A 26,137-nucleotide genomic window follows, 5' to 3' on the forward strand; every position below is an offset into this window, starting at 1 on the left:
ATAAGTTACAGAGCTGGTTTTAAATGCCTGCAAATTAACTGGACTGCAATGGAGAGAAATTTCAGGTTGGAAGAATTAAGGAATTTTCCTCAGTGTGGTGACCTGAGACATCATGCATGGCAAAATAACTGTTTTTAAGGACTTCTAGAGTTGCTGTGAGAAACCCAGAAAGCAACAAAAACCTTAACTTCATTAGGAGCTGACCTAATGCCCAATAAATGAGCTGAGATGAGTCTTTAACAGGGGTTGCAAAGGTAGGATGCCATTTTGCACTTGTTATGAGGCAGAGTGTGTTTGAGCAGGGTGGTTGGACCAGATGACCTCCAGAGGTCCCTTCCAAGCTTAACCATTCAGTGCGATTCTGCAGGTAGTCATGCAGTTTGTAGGACTGTGTAATATTATTGAGCCTGAAAAAAGTTGAAATTCAAGTTCATACCATAAGGCTCATGAAACTGCACATTAAAGAAGATATGGTCAAAAACCAGAAATTAAATGCTTTCTCAATGTTTGCTGCAAATGTGTATCAGATTTAAAGCCAGCAATCCACTCCTGGTTCTTAGTGGTATATAACATTGCTGTGGACTGCAGAGTAGCTATTATGCTATGCAGCTTGGCTGCTTTCCAGTCCTGGGTGAAGCAATCCCCACAGCATTTGCATGGAAGAAACGATGGGTTCCTTTGATGTGAAGGACTGTGAGCAAGTAAAAGGTGGGTTTGGGTTTTTCTGGCATTAATATGAATTCTTGGGTGACGCCTCTCTCTCACAACTGGGGAAGGAAAAAAAAAAAAAAGAGATATGCCAGGTGTCCCAGAGACTCCATCAAAATGTTTAAGTATTCTCTCTGAAGTCCCATGCAGAAAACCTCCAGTCTTCACATCATATGTTATGCTGTCCCAGATTTTTTCCCCCCTGTATACTCAGGCATTGTCAGCTGCAAGTATGCTGTGAAAAAGACAGGGCCTTTGATACAACGCAAGTGTTTTTTTTAATCGAAATGCATTTGTTGGTTTAACTTTACAGCTTTAGACAGTTTCTGCAAATCATTTTTGATAATTACTTAAATGTTATTTCATGTGAAAGTCATTACTACTAAAATCTGCAGTATCCCACTAGCAAGAAAAAAAAAAAGGAACAGGCAAGTTGCAAGCACAGCTCATCTATTGTTTCTGACTCAAGCCAGGCTGAGAATGCCAGAGACTGTTGGTATTTTGAAACGTCTGGAGACTCCTGCAGTTTTCTAGAATTACATGGTATGGCTCTTGGTGTTCCACAGGCATTGCAGCTGATTTACTGAAAAAATTAAAGATGCATTTCTAAAAACTTGTGTAGTATGCTCCATGCCTGATTGAAAACAGGAAATCCGTACACTGATGGCTGCTCAGGCAGGCAGGCAGTGAGCCACGTGGTCACAGTAGATGTAGAACAGGTATAAATTTTGCACCATAAACAACATAGCAGAGAGGTGATGCCTGAGGTGCTCAAACGTTTTTGGCTTAACAAGGTCCACCACTACTCTGAATTTTGCTCTTTTGTAAGAAAGGCTGCTAGTGCTAGAGATTTACTGGAGGAGAGGAATGGCACATCTGCTTTATGAGCAAGTCTACCTTGAAACAAGATTACGAAAAATAATCCAGTAAATCCTTACCCTGACTGGGAGGCATTCCTGTCCTGCCAGTACCTCCAGTTACCCTATGTACCTGGCTGCAAACTACACTGGAAAACCCACTGAGACAGTTCTGAAGAGGCATCTCTGCAGCATTACATGTGGAGTTAGGTTGGTGGGAAAACACCCAGGTTTATAGCATCTGCACAAGTCCCTCTACATTTATTGAAGGGGTGCCAGGCAAGCCAGCAGCAGGGACCTCCACACTGTTCTTCTGTGCTGATGAAGTCAGCCATGCCTGGACCCTGGCACCAGTAGAACTGTATGATAGATTGAAAACTCAGGCAAGAGCAAGTTAAGCATGCTTTCAGCCTCCTCACCCTGCAGCTTCAACTTCACAGCTTGAGGTTTTCTGTCCTCCCAGGCTTTTGTGTTTTTTATTTTTGCCCTACTTCCATTTGTTTCCAAGCTCTGTCACAAAGTAGTTGCACTTCACCTGCACAAACAGGAGGGAGAAGAACAGCATGAGTTTGGTGGGAGCTTGCTCCATTTTAAGTGTTGTGGTTCTCCATTTTCCCTTAGAAACCCAACAGTCCCAGATTAATGTAATCTTTAAAGGAAGATGTAGGATTTCATCATCTTTAAGGGACTTTTCTAATCCGTATAGATAGATCCTCAATCAGATTGAAAAAACAACCAGACTGTCACTAGAAAGTGAACTAGAATTAACCCAAAATAGTAGAAAAACCTTCCAAGGACAGATGTTTCTCCCAGTTTTGAGACAGTTATTTTATAAACAGAAAAAATATTTTAGATCCTAAGACTTCCCCAGAAGTTCAGTCTGAATCCAGAGAAAAAAAAATAGTCTGAGAATGAACCACTGCTTCAGTAAAAACAAGTCTTCAGGTAAAGCAGAAGTTTCTTGAGGTATAAAAGTAAACATTTAAAAGCAGATCTGGTTTTGTCTTTCAATGACACAACTAAGCAAGAATGAAGTTTCACTTCTGGTAGAGTGTTTTTTTTTCTTCTGTAATTGTAAGTGTTACAAATACTAAAGCTTTATATGAACACATAGGTTTCAAAGATAACAGGCAAGAACCAAAACTTGGGAAAAATAGGCTGTGACCAAAAAAAAAAAAACAATCCATCTCTTCATAAGATCTGCATAGAAGCACTGGTTATTCAGATGCCATAACGACTTGAATTATCACCAAAGTTAGTACCAAGACACTGTTCTGGCTTTAAAAAGGTAGTTTCAGCACAGGTTAAGTCAATTAAGTTTTGCTACTGAAAAATTATGAATGGGATGTCCAAACATGGCTTGTGTCAGCTAATCTGCTTCTAAACCAACTTTAAACTTAAGCAGGGCAGGTTTCATGTTTAGACAGAACATACACATATTTCTGGGATAGCTTAAACATTCTCCAGTAAGTAGTATTTTAGTATTTATGTTTCCATATTCTATAATATTGAAAGTCTCCTGAAAAACATCAGGGCTGTTAAGTTCCTGTCAAGCGTTAGGATTACGTTTGCACTTCCTTGTTCACATAAGAAAAGACAAAAAAGGCAAAAAAAAGCATTGGGATTCTTTTTCCTCCATATTTACTATACACTTACACTAGCCTTATACCAGTTCTCCAAAAGTTTTCCAGCACATTTGTTAATATTCAACCACAAAGGAAATTCCAGTGCAGAAAAGAATGACTATATATAAATGCATTTCTGAAGCAAGCAAACAAACAGAAAAGTCACAATAAAACTAGGTGCTCAGAATTCAAAACTCCTCCAGTTTTGACACCTGATCTGAGTATAAGGAATTTAACCTAGTTTTTCTTTTTTGATTTGTTTCTATAATACAGCTTGAAGACAAATAATAAAAAGAAACACTCAGAGCTGAAAACATGTATTTTTCCTTGATGTTGCTAGCACCAAGGAAGTGTTTTATTAAATAAAAGTTATTCTTTACCATCCACAAAGTTCCATGATCTTCTCCTTCAAATCCATTTGTAAAGCTCTCTTCTGTCACAATGGTCATGAAAGAAAAATAATCTTTGAGGCTAATGGATGTGCAACGTCTGCATCTGCATCTACTGTTGTCATTTGTCAGAGGTTTTAATCGCAACCATTAAGACCTGTAGCACCTTTCCCCATCCCACGTCCATGGAGAACCTTGTGGAACAGTGACTTAGGCTTCATACACATCGTCATTCAGATGAAAAGTACATTTAACCAATGACACCGAAACCAACAGGAAAGGATGTTAAAGTGGGGGAAATACAGTGGGGTAGGGGCAGAAATTGATCAGAAGCTTTCATAAGAGGCTGCAAATGTTCCATGAATTTGTGCATGAGTGCTGTAAGTGCCATTTCAGTGCTGTCTTTGGAGAGATGTCCTAGTAAGCCTGCATTTTTATGGTACCAAGACATACCCTGGTCTTGAAATTAATAAATTCAGGACAGTTTAATACTTAATGCAATGTATTCCATTTAATTGGTGGATAAAGAATGTGCTTTTTAATTATGTACAGAGACAGACTGGATTTAACAAAAAATAAAGTGTAATCCAGAAACTGGAAGTAGTAGGTGACTAATAACATTTACCCTTTCAATAATCACGGTCAAGTTCTCTTTGTGTAGAGCTCTAGGATAAACTCAAGAGATGATTACTCTAATTAAGGAATTTATAGATCTTTCTTTGGAGACAAGCTATTTGGCAGAGAATTGTAGTCTCTTGAATAAACTCCCTCCCATCTCTGAACTTGCTCTCTTATGCTTATTAGATTCCCAACCAGCATACTCACGTCGTTGATGCTGATGCCAGTCAAGGACCTATCTGAGCCAAATGGCTCTTGCAAACAGACATTTTTCCAGCTATCTGACTTCCCCCATCACAAAGGGATGCTTCCAGTCTCAGGGGAAGAGGCAGGCTCCAACAAGCTCCAACCCACCAAATACTTGCTTAACCATTACACAGCCAGCCACTCCATGAGACAGTTATAGGCCCAACTATACCTACGTCCACCCAAATTGCACTGAGAACACCAGAGAAATCCCCCGTTTAGACACATGTAACTGAACTCAGACTATGGTGTCTTCAGGGGAGGTTCCTCCCACACCACCCAAGTCATTAGGGGTTTATATGACACCAATGGGTATCTTAGACACAAAAGCAGATTATCCCCTACTAGGAAAGATGGGTTAAAGGCAGCACACAAGCCTGAAGTTTGGAAGATCTTCCTTCTGGTAAATTACATCTCTGATTTCAGCTGGGAATAAAAGAGCATCTCATGACTGAAGGAGTTGGATATATCTCCAGATATAGTGCATTTATCAATGCCTTAACCAAAGCGGTAGCAAAATATCTTTTAGCTTTAACGTAGTGTTCAAGTCCAAAATAACCCAGGCTCACAATTAAACCAAAAATATCTACAGAAGTCAACCAAATCAGTGGTGAGTTTTTCCTGAGTCAATTATTTGGGCTGCCCAACAAGTACCTCAAGAAGTATGATTTTTTACAAGATAGGCATGGGAGAGGTACTGATTGTTTGGTACACACAAAATTATCAGTGGCCAAAGTTATTAGACAATCCCCAGTCACAAAAGGTGGAGATATGCCATTGGTCCCTGCATTTTGCATTTGTTTTTTTTGTTTGTTTGTTTTTTTGAACTGTGAAGCCATCTCATTTGTAATACACTTGAGGACTTGAACAGGAGGAAAGGGGACATTCAGTTAAATTAGAAAAAGAATTTACACTGAGTTTATCACACTTCATGCAGTAGGCTCTGAAATTCATTGCTATAAGTAAAGAAAATTGCTAGTATCCAAAGGCAGATCAAATCTAGACACAGATAAGAATATTTAGAGTTATAGTCACTAACCTAAGAAGACTGCTGGAAAGGATAAAACCTCCTGCTTCAGTTTTAGCTCAATTTCTCATTAGAAGGGATTAGAATGAAATTTTCATAGAAGCCTCTAATTCCTATGGGGTCTACCATCCTCATCTCAAGCATCTGGTATGGTCATCAGAGAAACGGAAGTACATTAGACAGACCACAAGCACAATCCAATATGGCAATTACTACATGGGTTTTTCTGCTTGATAAAAAGTTAAACAGCCCATCTGATGTTGCTGTCCAAATGGAATACTGGAACAAAGCACCAAATAAACATTTGTGTATGTACAAAAGAAAGACTGGATATGCTCACTAACAGCAAAAATTAATATCTGATTCAGAAAGAGATGCAAGATTACCTACCCAGACCACAGTCTATCCCACTGATCCCTTTGGGAGGTTTTTTTTGTTTGTTTTTGTTTTGAGGATTTCCTATTTGAAATATTTCTTTAGGTTGTGGTGAAAGCAAGCATCATCACTGGACTATACAGTCAAGTTAGGAAAAGGCAGAGTTCACAGTTTATTTTTTTTAGATTAATGTGAGCATTTCACTATGATTTTGCTGCTTGGTGAAAGAAGGTAAAGGAACAAGCAAATTTTTTTTTAAATACAATTTATTTTCATCACAGAGCGGGCAATACAGAAAGTGTCTCAGAACCAAATGAAAAGGATAACAAAGAATATTTTAATATTAAAGTTACAGAAAATATACTTGAAGTTCTCCTTTAACAAAGGGTGGGGAGGAGAGGGGAAATACTGTTACTGTTAACTCCTTCCTCCAGAAGGAATCTCTTTCTAGTAATACATTAAAGAAGTGACAAATAATAGTCCAACGACCTCTAACAACTTCCTCCTCTACCTAGCAGCACAACTGTGTAGGGATTACTTAAACATGACAATAGATTATAATTTAGCAAAAATATTGTAGAGGCTAAATACATCATTCTTGGAATTGAGGTTTAAACTTATTTTCAGGTGAAGAAAAAAATTTCTTAGGGTTGGTCCAGGATATTTAGCTTTCTTAAAAGCTGAGCACTAAATACCCCAATCATGGTAGACCTACAATGTAAGTGATGGAGCTGTTCTCAAGCACTTTGATAGGTGAAATTCACACCATATATTAACCAGTGCTTAGCACAGCAGTGGTGATAAACCAGTTTTACAAACCAAATCTAAAAGAACAGCTTCTAATGGTGTATCCATGGCATTTTATTCTTGCCACTGTATTTAGTGGAGATTGAAAGGAAATTACACCAGAAAAAAAGCGGTGTAAAATCTTACACCTTTCCACATGAGGCAACTCATAAGAAACTTTCTAGCTCCTTTTTGCTTAGAATGTGCTAAATCATGAAAAAGTAGTGGTAGAAGGAATGATTAGATGACTGTTCTTCAAGCAGAAGAAATGCGCACTTGCTTAAACTGTACAGCTCGGCATCAACAACGTGAAGCCTCACTTGCTTTTGGTGCATGTGGAACAGGGGAAGTCACGCAAGAAAACACATTTGTAAAGATGCTTAGTAATTCAACCAAGAAGCAGCAAACAGAGAAAAAAGTGACAGTCTTTCACAACATCTTCTGTCCTATAATCAGAGCCTAGAGTATGGGCACACTTCCCCGCGTATGGAGACTCAGAAATTAGCGTGCGATGTTAACATCTTTCATTTCAGTGGGTGTTAACTCTGATGTTAAAAAAACACTAACACAAATTACATTTATAGTTTCACCGCTAATCAAAATAAACACAAAGTTGAGGACAATCTAGGGCTATGGAAAACTACTTGACTTTTATTTCAGCCACAGGAACCTCTCAGCTAAACTACGCTTTCTGGCTAAGCGTTGTGTTGTTGGGGAAAGCCTGTAGCATATTTAGCTCTATATAAAACTGAAAACATGCAGAGACACTGGATATTTGCTTATTCTTCCCCACAACACATTCGTTTATGCATCTGTCTGAAGCACCCTTGGAAAAAAAAGTGTCTGGACAAGTTAGAAAAAAATTCCTACACTTCAGAAAGCATTCAGCACTGGGAAGCAAAGAAGAGGAGCCAGGAGAAACTAAAGATGGATAGGCTTTAGGAAGATACAGTGAAGCTGGAAGGGATATGATTAGTTCCATTTCTTGAAGAAAGGATTCAGCTTTCTAACACATGGGGAGAACTAGTTTATGCGGCGGGGAGGGGTAGGAGTCGAAATCAGAACTTTTGTCAGTTGGTAGGCTGATTCTTGCTCTAAGGCTACCTTTTATGTGCATATTCTATGGTAATCACCTAAAAGTTCAATGTAACATCTTTACAAACCTAAAATGTAATTTAGGTTTTTTATCTAGGATGATCCATGAGAAAGAAATTGATGACTAGCACCATTATTTTTGATACCCATGAAATACTTCAACTGAGCAAAGTGAAAAGGGAGATTTCCTACGTACTAAGCTGACAGAGCTCTCACTGAGAAATGTGAAATTATGCAAATATAGACTTTAAGAGCAACAGAGGAACTTTCTTCTATTATGCACACACAAGTAGGAACAGAAGGTCACACAGTGGTTAGCTAAGCTTCACTGCAAATACAGCCTATTTAGGAACCACACAATGGTGTATAAAGACTTGACATAAGTTAGCAGCAGCTACAGCAATGATGTAAATTTGACTCTTCTGAGATGACTGCTAATTCTTAGCTGATTTAAACAGAAATAAGTTGCTCTTCTTCCTGGACGCAGATGAGATAGGAAATACCTATGCACCTTGGACAAATAGTGTTCTCTTCTAAAAGCAGATTGAGTATTTATTTCCTCAGGTCAAAAAGAAAGAATAAATATGGAACACCTCAATTAAGGTAACTTTCTCCATACTTAGTTATACCCATGGCTTTTAACTTTTTTTTTAAATAAAGTCACATGTCTTTCTGTGATGAGCAGCACATGCATAAGAAAAACACTTCAGTGTGTATGAGACTGAAGCTGCATTTACTCACAAGCCAAGTTAGAAGACAGTGGAATTCCACTAATTCTAGTTACTAATCTGAGAAATTAATCTGAGAAATTGGAACAAAAAAAAGTCTACATTGCTTTGAGATTAGGACCTGTAGTTCAAAGCTCATGAGAAATAGGATTGCCATTTCTGTACTTTCAGATTTCAGAAGCATAGGTTTACATTTTAATATTTATTAATAAGATAAGCCACAAGAGGATTTGCATCAGAAGAGAACCATTAGGCAACTAAAAATATATCAATAGGTGTTAATTTCTAGATGAATTATCGAATAAATTCAAAGTTAACGTTAACATGGTATGCCAGTTTGACATCCGTCCTAGATGTATTTTAGATAGCTTGGGCTAGTTCCCGCATTTTGCGAAACATCTTTTACATTGTTTTTTCACTGTTAGTTACAAGGCTTTACTACTCCTCAAAGGGTAGATGTCTGGAATCACAGCATTTTTAAAGGATTCACAGAACTTTGTATTCTTATAATTGCAGATTTCATTGCATCTAATGATGCAAACGGATCATCTCATTAAATACTCAGATCACTGGTTTTCATTACTTTCAAACACAGTCAAGTGCTGGTAGCACACTGACCTTTACAAGTGACTAGAAATCACATAGTAGTAATTTAAATACAGTAAAACTAAGACATTTCATTTGCAAAAAATCCTGGTCTTCATACTGAAGAGTAAAAATAACATGATATCTAATGGAAAGAGGCTGCCCTTAATGCAGCACTATACCTCACACTACAGCACATTGCAGGACTTGTTCATTCAAGTGATCAGGTATGAACATAAGTGTTGGAGCCAAATGCTCAAAATAAGAAGCTGATCAACTCAAAGCTTTTGAAAATCTAGCCAGAGTTTTAGCTCCGTTTAAAAGAAAAAAGCTAAAACCATCTCTGCTAAGCAGATTAACTCTGGTTACCAATCTGAAGACAAAACAGTTGCTTATGTTCTCATTTTAACCATAGGCTTTAAAACTTTTTCAGAAAACAAAAAAAAATAAAAGTCTCCAGATCACATGATATAGTAACTTTTCATACTTCCACAAAAGATAGTGGCTTCTAAGGCATGACTCTCTCTCTTCTTTGCACCACAGCAATAACAGATAGCTTTTAGTATACAGTATTAGCACATGCTAGATGGACAGGAGAACCAAGGGGAAATTCATTTGCATCACTGGGTCATCATACCCCTCATCTTAATCATTTTGCAACAGAACATATGCATTAGCTATCTTTGGGTAAAATGTTATTAAATCTGTGATTGAGCTTTGAGAGAATTTAGTTTCTGTCCTAGTTCAAAGGGGATTAAGCACTTCAAATATCTTACATTCTTCCACTAAAAACATATAATGCTACATTATAACAACAATTTTAAGCAACCAGAGTATTTCTCAGCCTTGTAACTTCACTCTGGTAATTCCATTGCCCATCACAAATATTTCCAAAAGCTTCCCATTTAGACTGAGTGTAAGCATTATAATTACAATAAACCTATTATTCTAAAATTAACAGCAGGTAAATAGGATGCAGAAATAGTAATGAGATCAGAAGCCTTTAAGCCTTACTGCTACAATAACCCTGTAACCTGCCAATAGTTATGGTGATTTTCTTGCCTCTGAGTAATCTCCTCACCTACACCAGCATTTTGCAACATCATGTGTCCTATGGGCTTTGCCTGTTAACCTGAAGTAATCTATGGTTAGCTAACACATAGCAGTCTTCCCTTACCCCCTTAGAAGGGCTGGATTTTATTAAAACTCTATTTTCTAATAAAAGGTAAAATTACTTGAGCTAGTTTCCCACTGGGCAGTACATTACCTATAAAGAAAGTGATTTAGCACAGAAAATACACAGGCAGCTCCCCCCCACCATCCACACATACAATGAGCAGCTTCCTGCCAAAATGACACTTCTGTGCATTCACCAAACAGGTTACGTTTGTTTTGATTTTGCCCAACTGCAATTACGTCTCCTGTCTTCAGTGAAACTATCTGTTCTATCCAAATCTGGATTTCCCTTGTGATTACACCAGCACCTGAGCTTTAATGAAAGCTTTTACTAAAGCTAGGACTAACTTTTACATTAACCAATGCACTCAAAAGTTACAAGACCAAATCCCTGAAAATTCACCCAAGCAGCCTATCTTGTATTTCATTGTCTGAAGAACTGACTTTTCAACAGTCATACACAAAGGGGACTCCAGAAAAGGTTGTAAAATGGGTGCCCTTGCCACTTGTATACCAACACCCCAGTTCCAGCTTTACTGACAACATTACATGTCTACAGCATTTTATTATAGAGGATGGACTGCAGCTTCTGACTTCCAGCACAGAAACAAACATGCTTTAATCATTCTTCACAGATGCTTACTTAACCTCTTCTCTATGTTCTCCAAGGAAAGAGACTGTATGGGCTCCCAACAGTATATTCCAGTTTCATATCTTTTCCATCAAAATAAGTCACACAAGATGTACTCCATATCCACCCTCCTAGCATTCAAGCCCATTGCTACTAGCCCTACTCACCAGGTAGGCCATTATATTGCTTTAAAAAAAGAAGTTTTAATATTATTTTTTCACCCTTATTACTCTCTTCCTCAGGTTCAAGAACCCAGTCCACTCAGTCATTTCTCATGGATCATCTTCCTAAGCATCTAATGACTCCCAGTGCTTTCCTTTGGTCTCCCTTCAGCTAGTCTAATTCTTTCCTGAGAGGCATTGCTTGAAACTATGGCATTCCAGATGAAGTCTTACAGTGACAAGAGGAAAACCTAAAGTCCACCCTGTAATAGCCATGTTCAAATTTTGGCAATAGCACAATGCAGTTGTATCATGTTTCTCTTGTGACTCACTTTAAGCATTGGATCTTTCTCCGCAGAACCTCTGCTTACCCCGCTGCTTCTCATCCATACTTGTATAGGCAATTACCACCAAATAAGCACTCCACTCCCTTGAATTCATCCTATACTTTTTAGATTATTCCTCATTTACAAGAACGCTTAGAATTCTAATCCCACCCTCAAACAAAATTGCAGCTCTTCCCATCTTCAGTTCATTGTAGACTTTAAAAATAAAGAGCCAAGTCATCAAGGAAATCTTCAAACAGAAGCAGGCTCCAAACAGACCCCTGAGAAAGTCTGTTTGATACAGCTTCCCACTGAGGCCACAAATCACTGGTAACTATTCTGTGGTACCATTGCCCAACTGATTTTGTACCTACTTTACAATAGCTTCACCTAGCTCACATGTCTTGAATTCATTACAAAAGTGTTGTGTAAGGCTTTTAAAAGCCTTTCTGAAGCCAGGATACAGGAGGATTTATTGCTTTGCCTCTATCCACAGATACATTGCCCCGCCATGGAAGGGGGTTGCATTAAACGTGATTTGTTCTTGAGATATTTCTGGCTGCTCTTCATCCATTATTTCCTAGATACTTCCAAACTGCACGTTAATTTGTTCCAAAATTTTGCAAGAGACTACAGTCAGTCTGACTAGTCCACAAGGTCCCTTGCTTCTCTTCTTTTGCCAATCTTCTCTATTTCAAGTGAGAAGCGAGCATTGCCCCTTTTCAGTGTCTCAAACCACCCTCAACAAATTTGAGAGATACTTACTAAGAATTGAATAAATCACTTCATGGTCAAAGACAAGGCCAGATTACATGAAAAAAATCCAAATCTTACTTTCCTATTCACACATAAGCATTGCCCCTTTTCACAGTGATTTTAACTGCATCTGCATTTAACAGAGTGATTTAACTGCATTATAAAATATTAACTGCACTGGGTAGCAGCATGCAATTGACCCATTCAGTGATGATGGATACAAAACGGTTAAAAACTTTTGCCTTCTCAGCATCCATCCTCAGAGGCACAGACCAACATAGTGTATTACACCGCAGAATTTTACCCTCCTGAACCACAGGCAGAACAATACGTCTCAACCAGTAAAATGGAGGAAGAAATCCTTCAAGCTTTCAGACCAGATTGATCACTCGTGAGACACAGCTAACTCGGATAAGTGTCCAAACTCAAGGTTGCTTTCTGAATTGATGCTCCTGAGGTTTGTTCATACCAATCATTAGTCACTACCATTTATTAGCTTGCAGATAAACTGAAATAGATCCTGGGAAAGAGAGAAAAACATTCTCCCAGGATCTGGTTATTAATTTTATTTATTAACAAAACTCGAGCTAAGGCAAAATTAATAACTTTCCACATCTGTAGCAGAAACTTGGAGGAAAGAAAGGAGACTATAATGCTGTATGAAAGCAGGTCTCTCCCATTTGTACACCTCTGAAGAGGTCACCTATCACAGGCCACACAAATTTGGGACCATAAAGATCAGTGAGCATTAAACACCAGTACGCAGGAACAAGGCACGCACCAGGTTATTTGGGAGGCATACCAAAGGACTACGCCAGCACAGCCCTTCGAAGTGACCCCTGCCACACTGATTCTCGGACCCTAAGCAAACAGGCATGCACGAACAGACACTGAATTTCTCATGTCTGACAGATGGGAAATTTGGAGCTGACTAAACACATGCCCAACCCTATATTCTCAACACAGATAGCACTTTATTGACCCCTGGCTGATGGAAATGCCAGAAGAGTATCATCCAAATGTGACCCCTTAATGTAGTCCATGTGTGAAAACCTTAAGAAACAGTTCCCTTTCCAGTGGAGACCAGGAAATGAATGAAAAACATCCACTGAAGTCAAGGGATTTACATTGGCATAAATCTGACACACAGAAAGATTAGGGATCCAAACTCTGTCCTCCAAACTGAGGCCAAAGGCATCCCAGGCAAAGAGCTTCTCCATTAGTTTCCATACACAGCCACATCGATCCATTTGGAAATGGAATATGGCACTGGCTATTTTTTTGCAACATTAAGAAATAAAATATTGCCCTGGAATAGGAAAAAAATCCTTTAAAATACACTTTTTTTGCATGCCTAAACACCTTTCCAAGTTAATTAAGTTTTCCAAAAAGAGCCTAGGGGCATAAGGTACTGAAATTGTATTGAAATTCAATGAGAGACTGGCCACTGTGTCTTATTCCAAAAATCCTAGTGTAAACTAATTATCTGTAAAGAATAGATCTTCAGAAACATGTAATTTACTAAAGAGATATCCCCAATACGTATGATCTTTGCCAAAAGGAGTTCACATTTGCTTCAGCACAAATACATCTATACACCAATATTTATAGATTACAGCGCTGTGATTCATTATCAAGTAAAGTCCATTTTCCGCACACCCAGTTGAGTTAAAGAATATTAAAATGAATTCTAGCTTCCTCATTGGTTATGGAAGAGCATCCTCTTATTGACATCTTTATTTAACAAAAATGCTTTGAGAAATGTGTTTGGCAAATAAAATTGCTCTTACAGATCTCGCTGTTTCAGAAACATGACTTCTCTGAGGAAACACTAGATCTTGTAACAGAAATCTCTTTAAATCTTTTAGATAGCCAGTCCACAGGGAAAGGTTTAAGAAAGGATCAAAGCTTGTCCTTTCAGCTTGAATTATTCCATTACAGCTGAATGTGACATAATTACAAAAGATGTTGGATGTGGAATCTCATCAGGATTATCTGACACTCATCTTTGTTGAAAAAGTCTCCCCAGCTGTTGCTCTGATAGCACAAATGTGACAGGAGTGCAGAGCACAGAAGTAGCTGCGAGTGACCACTGCTTTGGGGCTGGTTTAGCTTCCCGGGGCCACGTTGCAACATTTCAGCCACCACAAACATCGGGACTGTTTAGGACTGACTTGCAGGTGAAAGGGAAGACCAAGCATGCTACCAAATTTGAGTAAGAAATTATTTCAGAACAAACAGTAAACTAGTAACTATGTTATTTAGCTGATGCACACAAACAATTCATCCTCTCATATGAAAGTCAACGTAATTCAGTGCCTACATTTTTTCTTTACCCACAAACAACACAAAAATCCTGCTATGTTGACTAAGTTTGTTTTCATTGAGGCAAGAATACAGTATAGCCTATAACATTTAAGATAAAGCACTCTTTACAATCTACATTTCTGTAGACCTACCTGATGCCTTCTAAACCAGTATATGCAAGCTCAAATGTCAAAGAGCAGTTTTTCGTACAGTGCCACTATATTTGTGTGTGTGTGTATTTTTCTTTTTTTTTTCCTAATTCTGTGAAGGGAGCTCAATTGTAAACTATAACATCAAATAAAATCTTGAATAATTACCCATTCCAGAGGATTTGGTAGCTGTAAAAATACTTTTCTTTCCTTCCTTGTCATGGATTACATTTCCTTCATACATTATTAATGAAGTTAAACTACTAGTAACATGCCAAATGTGCTGCATAGGAGATTTGTGCCTAATCCAGCACAAAACAGGCCCAGTCACATAATGATAGAAAAAAAGAACAAATGTCAACAGTTTCACACTGCGACTAGATTAAGCAGACCATACTTACTGATTTCTTACACAGGGATTATCTCACTTTTAGTGCTACGAGAAGACAGGCCACACTTCTGTGTTATTAACACAGAACTGCACCTTAAAAAAAAAAAGTCCCAGGATCTGCTCCCAGACAGACACACACACAGGCTGCTGTTTATTAAACATAGCAGTCAAGCTCTCCTTTAGATGAGGGACAAAAAAGGACACCAACAGTAACACATATCAAAAAATGCCCTCTTACTGCTTTAGATCTCAATCCAACTTTGAAAGGAATTTGTGGATAACCCTTAAGAGGATGTTACTTACAGTTAGACTCCAGCTGAATCCCAATTAAATTAAAATAACTGGTGTCTATAAGGCTTACCCCACTACCATGGAAAACTTTTTCTTTGGTTTAGGACCCAAATCACAACAGCTAACAAGTAAGTGTTAGCCTGATAACTTAAGCACCCACTGAAGCCAACAAGACTATACTCACTCCTCAGCACTCACAGGACCAGGCATTTGGCACAAAACTACCTGTCAACTAAGGAATAGAAGTTTCCAAACAGACTAGAATTTGCCTTTTTACGTTTGTTTTAATCTCCTATCAGCCATATTCTCTAAACATCCCCTCGGCACATACAGATGTTTGAGAGAGGGTGCCTAAAGGCATGGTTTTGTGAGCTGGATAATACAGCTTTAAGATGCTTACTAATGCATCAGGAACACTGAAGCCATGACACAGCCAATAAAAACTCACTTTGTCATCTCAGATTTGTTAAAAATGTTCAAAGAGTAGCTGTCCCAGCAGATGAGGTGAGATCAGGTGTCATCTGTCTACACCACCCTTTGCTTTGTGCCGGATCAGGTATCATCCTGCTCCCGCAGCTGGCACCAGGCTGGTAGCAGCAGCACACCATGTGCTGTGCCTGGCTCCCAGCAGCACAGCCGACCGCTCACGCTGATCCAAACCTAATTAGTATTAGCAGAGATCTGGTGGCACACAGATCTGGCAGGACGCACTGTTGGATCACAGAGTAAATTCGCAGACCCAAGTTGCTTTTTCACAGGTAAACAGGCTGTGAGCAGTTCTGCCTCTCAGCTTCAGCCCTGTGCAGTCACAGCTACCTGGCCTCTGCAAGTTACTATCACCTTCCTGGTGTCAATTCACCTGCTTGCGAGGCTGGACTCCACACCAGACCTTTGCAGGGACTCTGGTTTTAAAGGACAAAATGGTAAAAGCATGCATGGACATATATTTGGCAACTTGGATCTCTTCATAGATCCGTCCAGGAACCTACAAATGGCACAATGACCATGCAAGGGCAAATCATTTGTAATGAAGGGATGTCCTGAGCCAGTTCTTCTTTCACCAGCAGAGATCCATCCCACAATCAACCTGCCATCCACTGAATGGATGTCCCACAAGACATGGGGACACAAGATGCTTTAGAATAGATGGAGCAAATAATTAAAATCAAATGAAAACTTAATTCAGCATACTGTACATTCATTCCTAGTGCTCTTTCCCTCTAGTGGAGAAAAAAGTGAACAAGGTTAACTTGCGTTAAGGTTAACTTGTGGCAAGGCTCTGAAATGTTAATAATCCAAATAACGATATAGTCACTTGCACATAAAAATTAATTTGCTTACTAAGAGCCTGTGCTTATACTCCCTTACCAAGAGCATGAATCATTGTGGTCAGGGAAACCAGGCCTTTTAGCTTCTTAGGGTCTTGTACAAAACCCACGTATAAAACACACTGCATCCACCAGGCAACCTTCCTGCCATTTCTTTTGCACACTCAGCCCATGGGGGAATAGCTGAAGGGAGAAGAGGGGGAAAATAACCTGAGCATGCACTTGGGAGAGGTGAGTGGGATGCACCAAGCTCTCCACGAGGAAATAATCCACAGGCTGCTAGAACGTGCAGCAGACACCATCTCCAGGGAGCCCCTCCACTCCACGCCAAGCATAACGCTTCTTGTTCATATTGCATGCTCCAGACTGCCTCACTCTGTGGAGCAGCTCTGCTGGAGCTTTCTGCAAATACCCCATGAAATTCAGTTTCTCACTGCAGAACGGGGCCCATGAAGAAAGTGCTAGTCAGCATCAAATTCTTTCCACAGCTTATGGACATTTATTAATCCAGCCCTTTTCCTCCCTGTGTCTAGGGCCTCAAATTTCTCTAAGCAACATTTGGACCCCACAGGCAGCAAGAAATGGTGTTTTTGAAGAGGCTGAACAGGAAGGTTAGGAAACATCATGGTATAAATATTCTGTTTTGCAAATCTCACTAAGCTACGTGACTCCATTGCATTGTCTGAAGATGGCACTGAAAAAAATAAAATAAGTTCAAGTTCATGCAACTTTTCTGTTACGCTTGCAGTTACTTAAATATTGATTTTTGATTTCATGAAGTGTGCTAAGTATGAAGTGTCTGGCTTCAAAGCAACATAAAGCCGTGAAGTGCATGCTCAGCTTCGGTAAATTCTCGTTTATAATTGCAGCCTATGCTTTACCCAGTTTCAAAGTAGTTACCATGTCAGAAAAGTCATTACATTTCATTCAGTATAAAGAGCACATCCCAAATGAGGTGTCTTTAAAGAAAAGAAACAGGACAACTTGCACTGACATTTACCCTTTGTACTATGCAAAGCTCTCCTGATTCATCACCTGTTCATCTTCTGCAGCCACGTCACTGGCCAACATCTGTTTGCATCTTAAATCATAGCCTTACTGTGAACTCACTCCAGTTTTTTGTTCCCCTGGTAAAAGTCCCATTACTATGTTGTCTACTGGGAGGAGCACTAGGAACTATTGGAGAAATAGTATAAAAATACAGTAACTTTTTTTTTAATTACTATATTTCTAGTTACAGTTAACTTTTAACAAATAAAGAGATATACTATTTTGGTTTTTTGTTGTTGTTTTTGTTTTAAAGTACTTCAGGTCAGAAAGGTCTGAGAGCAGTAAAGGATTTTAACTCAAAAAGACAGTTTCCAGTATTAGTTGATTCTGGAGGGAACTAGCTGAAGTTCAGGACAGTAGCCCTTTTCATACCTTATTTTTCTGATCCCTCGCTTTCCTCCCTTCACATACCTGGTCCTGCTCCAGGCATTGCACAGCCACCTTGTAAGCAAACATCCATCAGTCATCAATAGCGTGCCAATTATCAGCCATAGCAAAGTTAGAAAACTAAGTGAAACAAGTTTCAGCAGCTAACGTGGAAAACAAACCAGATGGCCAGTGACTGGAAAATACTGGCCAAGTGAGCTAATAGATGTAGTGAACAAGAATATTTTCTGAGCTTTGTAGGCTTATAGAGTTTCACCATCATTCAGGATCTGAGCCTTTAATCAGTAATATTGGCACGTGCAAATCACACATGAGGTTTTTGACAACTTTTTAAATATATATAGTGATGCAAAAAGATTTCCGTGAAAAGTATAATAGGGAATGCATGCTGCTGAACCAGAGTACTTTTCAGCCTGTATGAGGTCTCAAAGGATACAGCTTGGACATTCATGTCCCAAAGCTACAATGCCTTGACACAAGTTTTCCAGAAGAATTCCCTTACTGTGCCACATACTCATACCATTCTCCATTTAGCTAGTTCCAGGAGAAAGTGAAGGCACTGTTGTTTTTCCTGGTTCCTTCTTTTCTCCCTGAGAGGAGAACAGAGTCAATCCCCACACTTTCCCATCTGCAACAAGCAAGACTGCCTATACTCGCTTCTGCGGGAAGACCCCCCCAAAAAAGGAAAAAAGTATTTCCCTGGAGGAAGGCTAACACCCCTAAGCGATGGGCAGAAAGTCCCACGAGTTTTTCAGGAGAACACAGCTTTCACTTGTGCTCCAGGTAACATTTCCATATGGCAAAAGCCGTCAGATTGCAGGCTTACAATAAAAGGAAGTTTATTTGCTGAGCACTGTTTTATGTTATACATGGTTCAATAAATTAAGCCTGTGAACATTTTACAAGTGAGATGTTAGTATTCTGTGAGATATTTCTCCATTAGAAAATCCTGATACTTAAAATGGATTCAGAGGGACTAATAAGTTGGTCCAGTAGGTGTTAATCAATAATATAAATGAATAACCAATGAAAGACTGTCACTAGTATGCCAAAGGGGAAATCATCCAAGAATGAAATCAGTGCAATAATACAAGTGCATTGTATCCTTCAACAAATACATGTAAAGCATACTGGATAGACATCAATTCCCAGTACAAAAGCGTGTGCTCTTTACACTGCTCATAACAACTAATTTCATAAGGTATTTTTCAAGGGGGTAGTTTCGTTTTCCTAACTGTAAGCACTGAAACTGAATTCAAAGATTCACATACACTTGTATGTACACACCAGAATTTTGCTTAAATGTTGTAGGGTGTTTTTTTCCTTCTTATTCTCACAGACAGCTTTTTGCCAGAGCTCAGAACCCTAGAGGAAAATCCCTGGAGATTTACATGAAAAAAGCTGGCGTTCCCTCTTATTTGCCTATTGAACAGACGCACAATGACAGATTGTCAGGATGGGCAAAGCCTATCCTGTTTTAACATCTGAAACATCTGTTCAAGATCCTCAGACAGTCTCCACGCATTTACAAAGGCCTGACTTCAGTCAGGTTAATAATATTCATTTTTAACTCTCCACAGCTTGCTGATTTTTGCCAGTCAAAATTCCTGCTCTGGTATAAGCTACTTGTCTCCCAAGTTCACAGCCCTCTGGCTGCCCACATTAGGGCTCACAGGAGAAAAAAAAAAAAAACAGAACACCCAGGACAAATTTCTTTTATCTTTGAAATTAAACCAGGCCCCAAGCTATATATGAAATGCATGAAGCTTTTGGAATTACTCTCTTTGATGAAGGAGGGGACAAATAAACCAACACACTAGAGGATTACTTGTTTCCTTTGTATTAACGCTTCTTTCCCCCATCACCAAAAACCCTTTGGCTCATTTCACCAGCCATGTCTCTGCATTCTCCCATCTGATGGTGCTGAAGGAGTTGCTGCTACAGCACTGGAGGGAGGGAATTTCTCTCAAGATTTGAAGATAATGTGGTAGTATTGCCAAAGACAGGTCAACAATGCTTAAGATGACCAGAAGAATCGTTGTTCAAATCAGTGTAAATTCAGATCTCAGATGAGGCTCCCAGGGAAGCTTTGCCTCTCTGGTTCTTCACTCAGTAACTGTTACCAAGTCTCTGCATTAGGGATCTGATGGCTTCTCTGTCTTATGACGACACATTCCTTTTTACAGCTTATATTCTTTGTATTGAGATAGAATAGACTATCTACAATCAGGAACCAAAACATAACATACAAAATGAAAGAAAACAGCCAATTCTGTATGTGCCTGAACTAGGTGTATGAGGTAGTGGATATGAATTCTCCCCACCTCCATTTACCCTTATTCCCACTCATCCCCATCATATCTCAAGTTATATAGCAAGATCCCTGCTGTAGAGAAGTTGGCCCCTAAGTCTAAGCTGTATATGTTTTTTGTGTCTCCTCACAGGAGGAAGGCTCAAGCAGCAGCAGGAGTTTTCCATTGTATTCACATTTGCTTTCCTTTATCATTGGGCTGACCCCAGGCACAACAGCTCACACCTTGCTTCATATGGACTCAGAGCTATTCTGGCAGCCAGGAGTTCCCAGTGCATTGAAACATTGCAGCCTGCTCACTTTTGCTCAGGAAGGGGTGCTTACACTGAACAGGAAGGCAGAAGCCTTATCAGGCAGCAGAAGTGCCATTCTGGTGACCTTCTGTCAACAGAGGAGTCTTCCAGTCATGGGTTAAGCCAATATTACAGCTACTTCGCACTGCAAGGTAACTAAGCTGGAGACCTGTCGGCCCATCTTTCCTGCAGTCTTGCAAAAGGCTCCATCCACAAAAAAAATAGGAGGCCTTTGATGAGCAGTACAAACAGAGTATGTTTTGTCAGTAACGCCATGTAAATCTAGCAACAGATATGATATGTTGACACAGATGTAATAACGTGCAGCAGGAGCACAAGTGTGCCTATCCCTCCCACAGGTATCCAGCGAGCTTTTCATAGCCAGATCTGCAGCCACTGGACACATATGGCAGGTGCAGGAGGTTTAGAGATCACTCCTGCATCTCTGCTGCTGCACAGAGATTTGCTGGCTTTATTTCAGGCATTTGCCAGACTCTGCAAGCCTTTCTAGGCTTGGAATTGATAGCAGTTGAATTGCAAGCAGGAAGATGCTCAGTAGAGTTGATGTTAAGGGAACTATCAGCACTTTATGTTTTTAAAATTCTGTTCTTTCCTACCTCTGGATTTAAGAAAAAAATTAGGGCTTGCATTTTTGCCAACAGTGATTACTGTGCCCTCTAAACAAAGCATACTATAGCAATAACCACGTACTTGTGGGACACAAAGTGGCAGATAATTCTTCAAGCCAATAAAAGACATTCAAATAATATAAAATACATCTTTCAGCATGCATATTCTCCTCCAATGCAACTGAAGTTAAATTTATTATTAGCAATCCACAGAGAACTTCCCCTACCCCCGTTTAAATGTGATAGTTATAGTTCCATACCAACAGCTATGTTAATTTTACAACATTTGTGACAATACAATAATGAATGCTCCATGCATTAAAGAGAAAAGAAATGTATTAAAAGACAAAAATGACTTATTTCCCTTGGATTAATACCTAAATAAACAGGTAAATATCTGTTCATGCACCTTGTATTTACTGGAGGTTTCTTAATTTGTAAAAAAGAAAAAAAACTTCTACATTGAATACCTCAAAAATATAGTTTCAACCTATTCTTGAACAAAGATCTAAAACACATACAAGGTTTATTTTCTTTAGACATTAGATTAAGATTTTAGGTCATGTTAACATTAGAGGTACAAATTCATATTTGAATTAGACTGATATTCTTAGCTACTCATCCATCATCATAAAACCCATTAGTAACTTTTTTAACATCAATTATACAAGTTCAGCTCAAAATTCCTATTTCAACTGGAAAAAGCATGCACAGCCTTACTTCAACTTCGTTTTTGCAAATCTTTCCATCTAGCTCCCCTTCAATCCAAATTATTTTCCTCAACCACATACAGTATCTTGAAAAATCTGCGGTAGTAAATTTGATTAGTGTCAATTCTGGCATTCCTCAAAACCTCTAGGACTTCAGAGACTTGTGCTTACCCAGAAATGTTTTCAGCTGTTGATAGAAAATGTATCGTAACATTATGGTTTGCAGAATGATTTCCTGCACTTATTTAGACATGCCTAAAAAAGTGACAAGAAATCATCAGTTTGTATCATTCAGGAAATGAAACAATTCGCAGTTAGAATAAAGCAGTCTCCTGAGCACCTCCAAGACAGCTGGTCTCTAGCATCCCTATTACTCATTATTTGAAACTACAGGAGATAAATAACAGACTGAACTGAAGTGTCTGCACAACTCAACCCAAATCTTATTTTGGATCCCCTTATAAATAGGATTTACAGCATATTTTTTTAAGGAAAGTAAGTTAGGTATAGCATTACCACCACCTCCTTCACTAATTAACATGCTTCCATAAAGTTGATAAATGAATCACATACCTACACTATCCAAGATTTGCTCCATACTTCCTGTACTTAAATCTACATACCTCTCTGAACAGACTATTTGTCTGAAGTGACCGTCTGTACACAGGTTCTTCAAAATACACATATCTAATTGCATCTTGATGTCACCACTATCATGTTTACAAGCCCGTAATTTTTTGCACACTTTTTCAGATTTCAGCTTCAGCTGATCTAGAGTTTCCTGCAGATAATTCTAAACTCATGAGGAGGAAAAAAAGAAGCAGGTGTGAAAAGAAAAGCATCTGTGAAACCAGCAAAATAGTCACACAAGGTGTCTGCATCCAAAGCCTGTTAGGCTGGGAAAGTCATCACAGATAAGAAACTCTACGGATTTGAACACCAAGATATCCATCTCAACCTTGTTTACTTAAACCATTTTCCATGGGAATGGGTTGAAACTGTCCTTTGCCAGGAGAACTTGGACATCTTCTGAACCACCAAGATTTTACCCAAGGGCTTCATAAAAGGCAGTTTTCTGATCAGGATGAGAATGTGGAGACGTCAGTGGCATTTGACAAAAAGGGATAGAAGAAGGGAAGAGCTTAAAGAAAAGACATTTTCTTACCTGGCCCAAGCAAGTGATTTTAGATTGAAATGGTAATTATTTATGGAAGAGTTGGAAGGTTTATAAGATAAATACTTTTTAAGTGTGTATGTAAAAATGCAAATAACATGTATAACACTTAGCCTTCAAGTAAGGATGTTTAGTTTTTTGCATGAACAACTTGATCCAGTAAGTCTTACAAGACCTGTAACATTTTTATTGATAAGGCAGACTAGTGAGGGAGCCCTTAGATGCTGTTTTGTTTATACCCAATGTAAAGAAACAGCTACACAACCTATTAAGGATCACTGATTTCCTCCCTTCCTCCTACTCCTCAGCTTGCCTCCCACAGACAGGTAGATAACGCCTTCAGCCACTGCACACTGGTTTTGCTGGTAGAAGCAGTGATCTACGTTTGCTCCCTAATTTGGGAGATGATTAATCACCAACAAGAATGATGGCAATGCCTGACTCTTCAGTGGATTATGTTATCGCTACGATACTTTACACTGGTGAATACATGTGTGGTTCAGCTCACACTTCACTTAAATATTTGACTAATGAGAGCTTTCCTTGGGATATTTTGTTGCTGTAACAGCAGCCTGTCCAAATAACAGGAGACCTGTGACCGATATTCAACAGCCCAATGATCTGAATAACTTCATCTTAGCAACTAATTATTATTGTTTGTTTGGTTTTTTGTTTTGTTTTGTTTTTTAAAAAAAAAAAAAAAAAACCTAGAACACCCTAACTACTAGCAGTTACTTCCAGAGCAGCAACTAGGTGAAAATAAGGCAAATTAAGGTAAAAGGTTAACTTGCACTGAGACCCTTACAGGATCACCCATATTACCTCTCCTCCACCGCATGAACACACACACACTTGAACTTTTCAAAGAAAAGTAAGGTACACATAATGACACTTGGTAATTAAGTCCATAGTAAAGACTTCCATCCGAAAATAAATTCCAAACATCCCAGGACAGCCAGCAATCTTTGGGCCTATATTTGGCATATCATCCTTGCCAATTACACTCCCTGAGGATGCAGTCCAGTGAGAGGCTACTCAACTGAGTCAATCACAATATTCAACTCATGCTCAGGGTCCTGTGTCAGGATATGTGATCTCCATTCACCATCACTTACAGACTGGAAAAGAGCATTTCACCATCTTTTCTGCCAAATACGTTGTTCCCATTACTGAGGAAACAGATTTTTACTCAGGAATTACAGACATAGCACTGCTTGAAGACAAGTTGGAAGTAAAATTTCTGTTAAAAAAAACTGCCCTATACAGGAGAACTTTGGTCACTGCAAGACATCCATACAATATAAAACCAATGCCTAAAAGCCAGCATGACATTCTGACAGTGATGTCTTGCTGTTCCTTATGTCAAGGGAGTGCACATCTCAACAGCTGGCTGATGCAGGAATTGGACACACATCCTTTCACTGGAACACAACCTCCTTACAGACCCTGCCTTCATTCCAGCTTGTCAGGAGAATTTCTTCCACTGCACCCAAACACACTGCAAGTATTTTCCTGTTTTGTGGGAGCAGAACTCTCCATTTATTTCCTCCCAATGTACAAGATGTAGCCCCAGTGAATCTTCCTCACACACATACAGTATTTGTAGATAAAAATGCTATTTAAGGTAATTAAGTAATAAGCAAGGTAAGTTATGAGAGCCTCAGCTACTAGAAGCAATGTTTGTTTGTTGTTGTTGTTTTAAATTACCTGTGGGACACTTTCCACCTAAATACATAGAATCAAGATTCCACATAGATTTTTTCCATAAATTTAACTTGAGTTATAGTTTATGACAACTCTATTATGAGTGAAAAAGCACTTAGTAATAGCATCGTTGAATATTGGAATGTAAATCTCTAAGCTCCGTATCTTATGAAAGAAGTCTTTTTGTGTGCATAAAATACAGTTCAATGTTAAGTATTTTCTAGAAAATGGGGGACAAATCCCAGCATAGTCTTTAGACAAAGTTATTTCAGATGCCTAATGCCTGTAAAATTATAGCTGTGCCTGGTCCTAAACTTGAGGGTCTTTCAACATTCCTATTTTAAAACCAGTTTTTCCAGGGGCTTACAACTCAACCATAAAAATTAGATTCAGGGTGAATCTTGGTGTATGAACGCTCAGCCTGGAACATACTTCTGAGATATGCCCACAGACACGAAGGAGTTAATTTTTGTCTGGGAATAGGACCAGCATCTCTTTAAAAGATGCTATTTGCATTCAAAAGAATTCACACTGGCACCATTCACATATATGGGATGGATTTCGAGAGAACAGCAGACAAGCTGCATTTCCAGCTACCTGCCCTAGAAGTCTGCACTGGGCAACTGAAGAACAAAAGCCCTCACTTTGTACGGTAATGGTCATGTGAATTCAAATAACACTGCACCATATTTCAAGAAAATAAAAATGAGAACTTTCAGAAGAAAAACTAAAGCCTCTTCCCAAGAGATTTTCCTAATCTACAATATTATTTTAAGGTTCAAATAAGAACCATTTAGACACTGTACTAATTTTCCTAAATTACTATTTTTAAACCCAATAAGGAGACAAATAAGAAGGCAGGCCACCCTGACAAGGCCTTCCTGCTGGTCTTGGGCAAAGGAATAAGGTAAATTGAGAAGCCAAATCTGATCCTAAAAACTCTCTTCATCAACATGAGACTCTGGCAAGAGCAAAGGGACAGGCTGGCTGGTTATTTTAGCCAAGTGCACGTGTGCTACTGCCTGCAGTTCACAGCTGCTGAATTAGGCAGTGGGAGCAAACAGACACACGGGCAGGCATCTTTAAGTAGAAAAGGATACAAGCAGCAACGTTTGGATTCAGATTTCAAATGTACCACCATCCAGTGGCACTCTGATCCAGCACCAAGGCAGTAGGCACGGCTCTGCTTTCCGGTCATTTAGCCTCAGCTACAAATTCAAACAAATGAGGGAGGAAGGATGTACCCGCTCCACAGTACGGCACCCTAAGGGATTACCAGCGAGACTGGGGTTAGGGCTGCTCACTCCGTGAGTCTGGGGGGAGA

General features: G+C 39.1%; 1 long non-coding RNA gene across 1 annotated transcript in view; it reads right to left on the reverse strand.

The window, feature by feature from the left end:
* LOC121069529 overlaps nucleotides 1–26,137 on the reverse strand; it is a 33,602-nt gene continuing 7,465 nt past the window's right edge. Inside the window, exons 2-3 of the long non-coding RNA XR_005819481.1 lie at nucleotides 1,985–2,100; nucleotides 1–767 (exon numbers count right to left, since the gene is read on the reverse strand). This is a non-coding gene — a long non-coding RNA (uncharacterized LOC121069529). The remainder of the gene's footprint in view (nucleotides 768–1,984; nucleotides 2,101–26,137) is intronic.

Source organism: Cygnus olor, chromosome 4 (assembly GCF_009769625.2).
Source record: "Cygnus olor isolate bCygOlo1 chromosome 4, bCygOlo1.pri.v2, whole genome shotgun sequence".
Lineage (NCBI taxonomy): Eukaryota > Metazoa > Chordata > Aves > Anseriformes > Anatidae > Cygnus > Cygnus olor.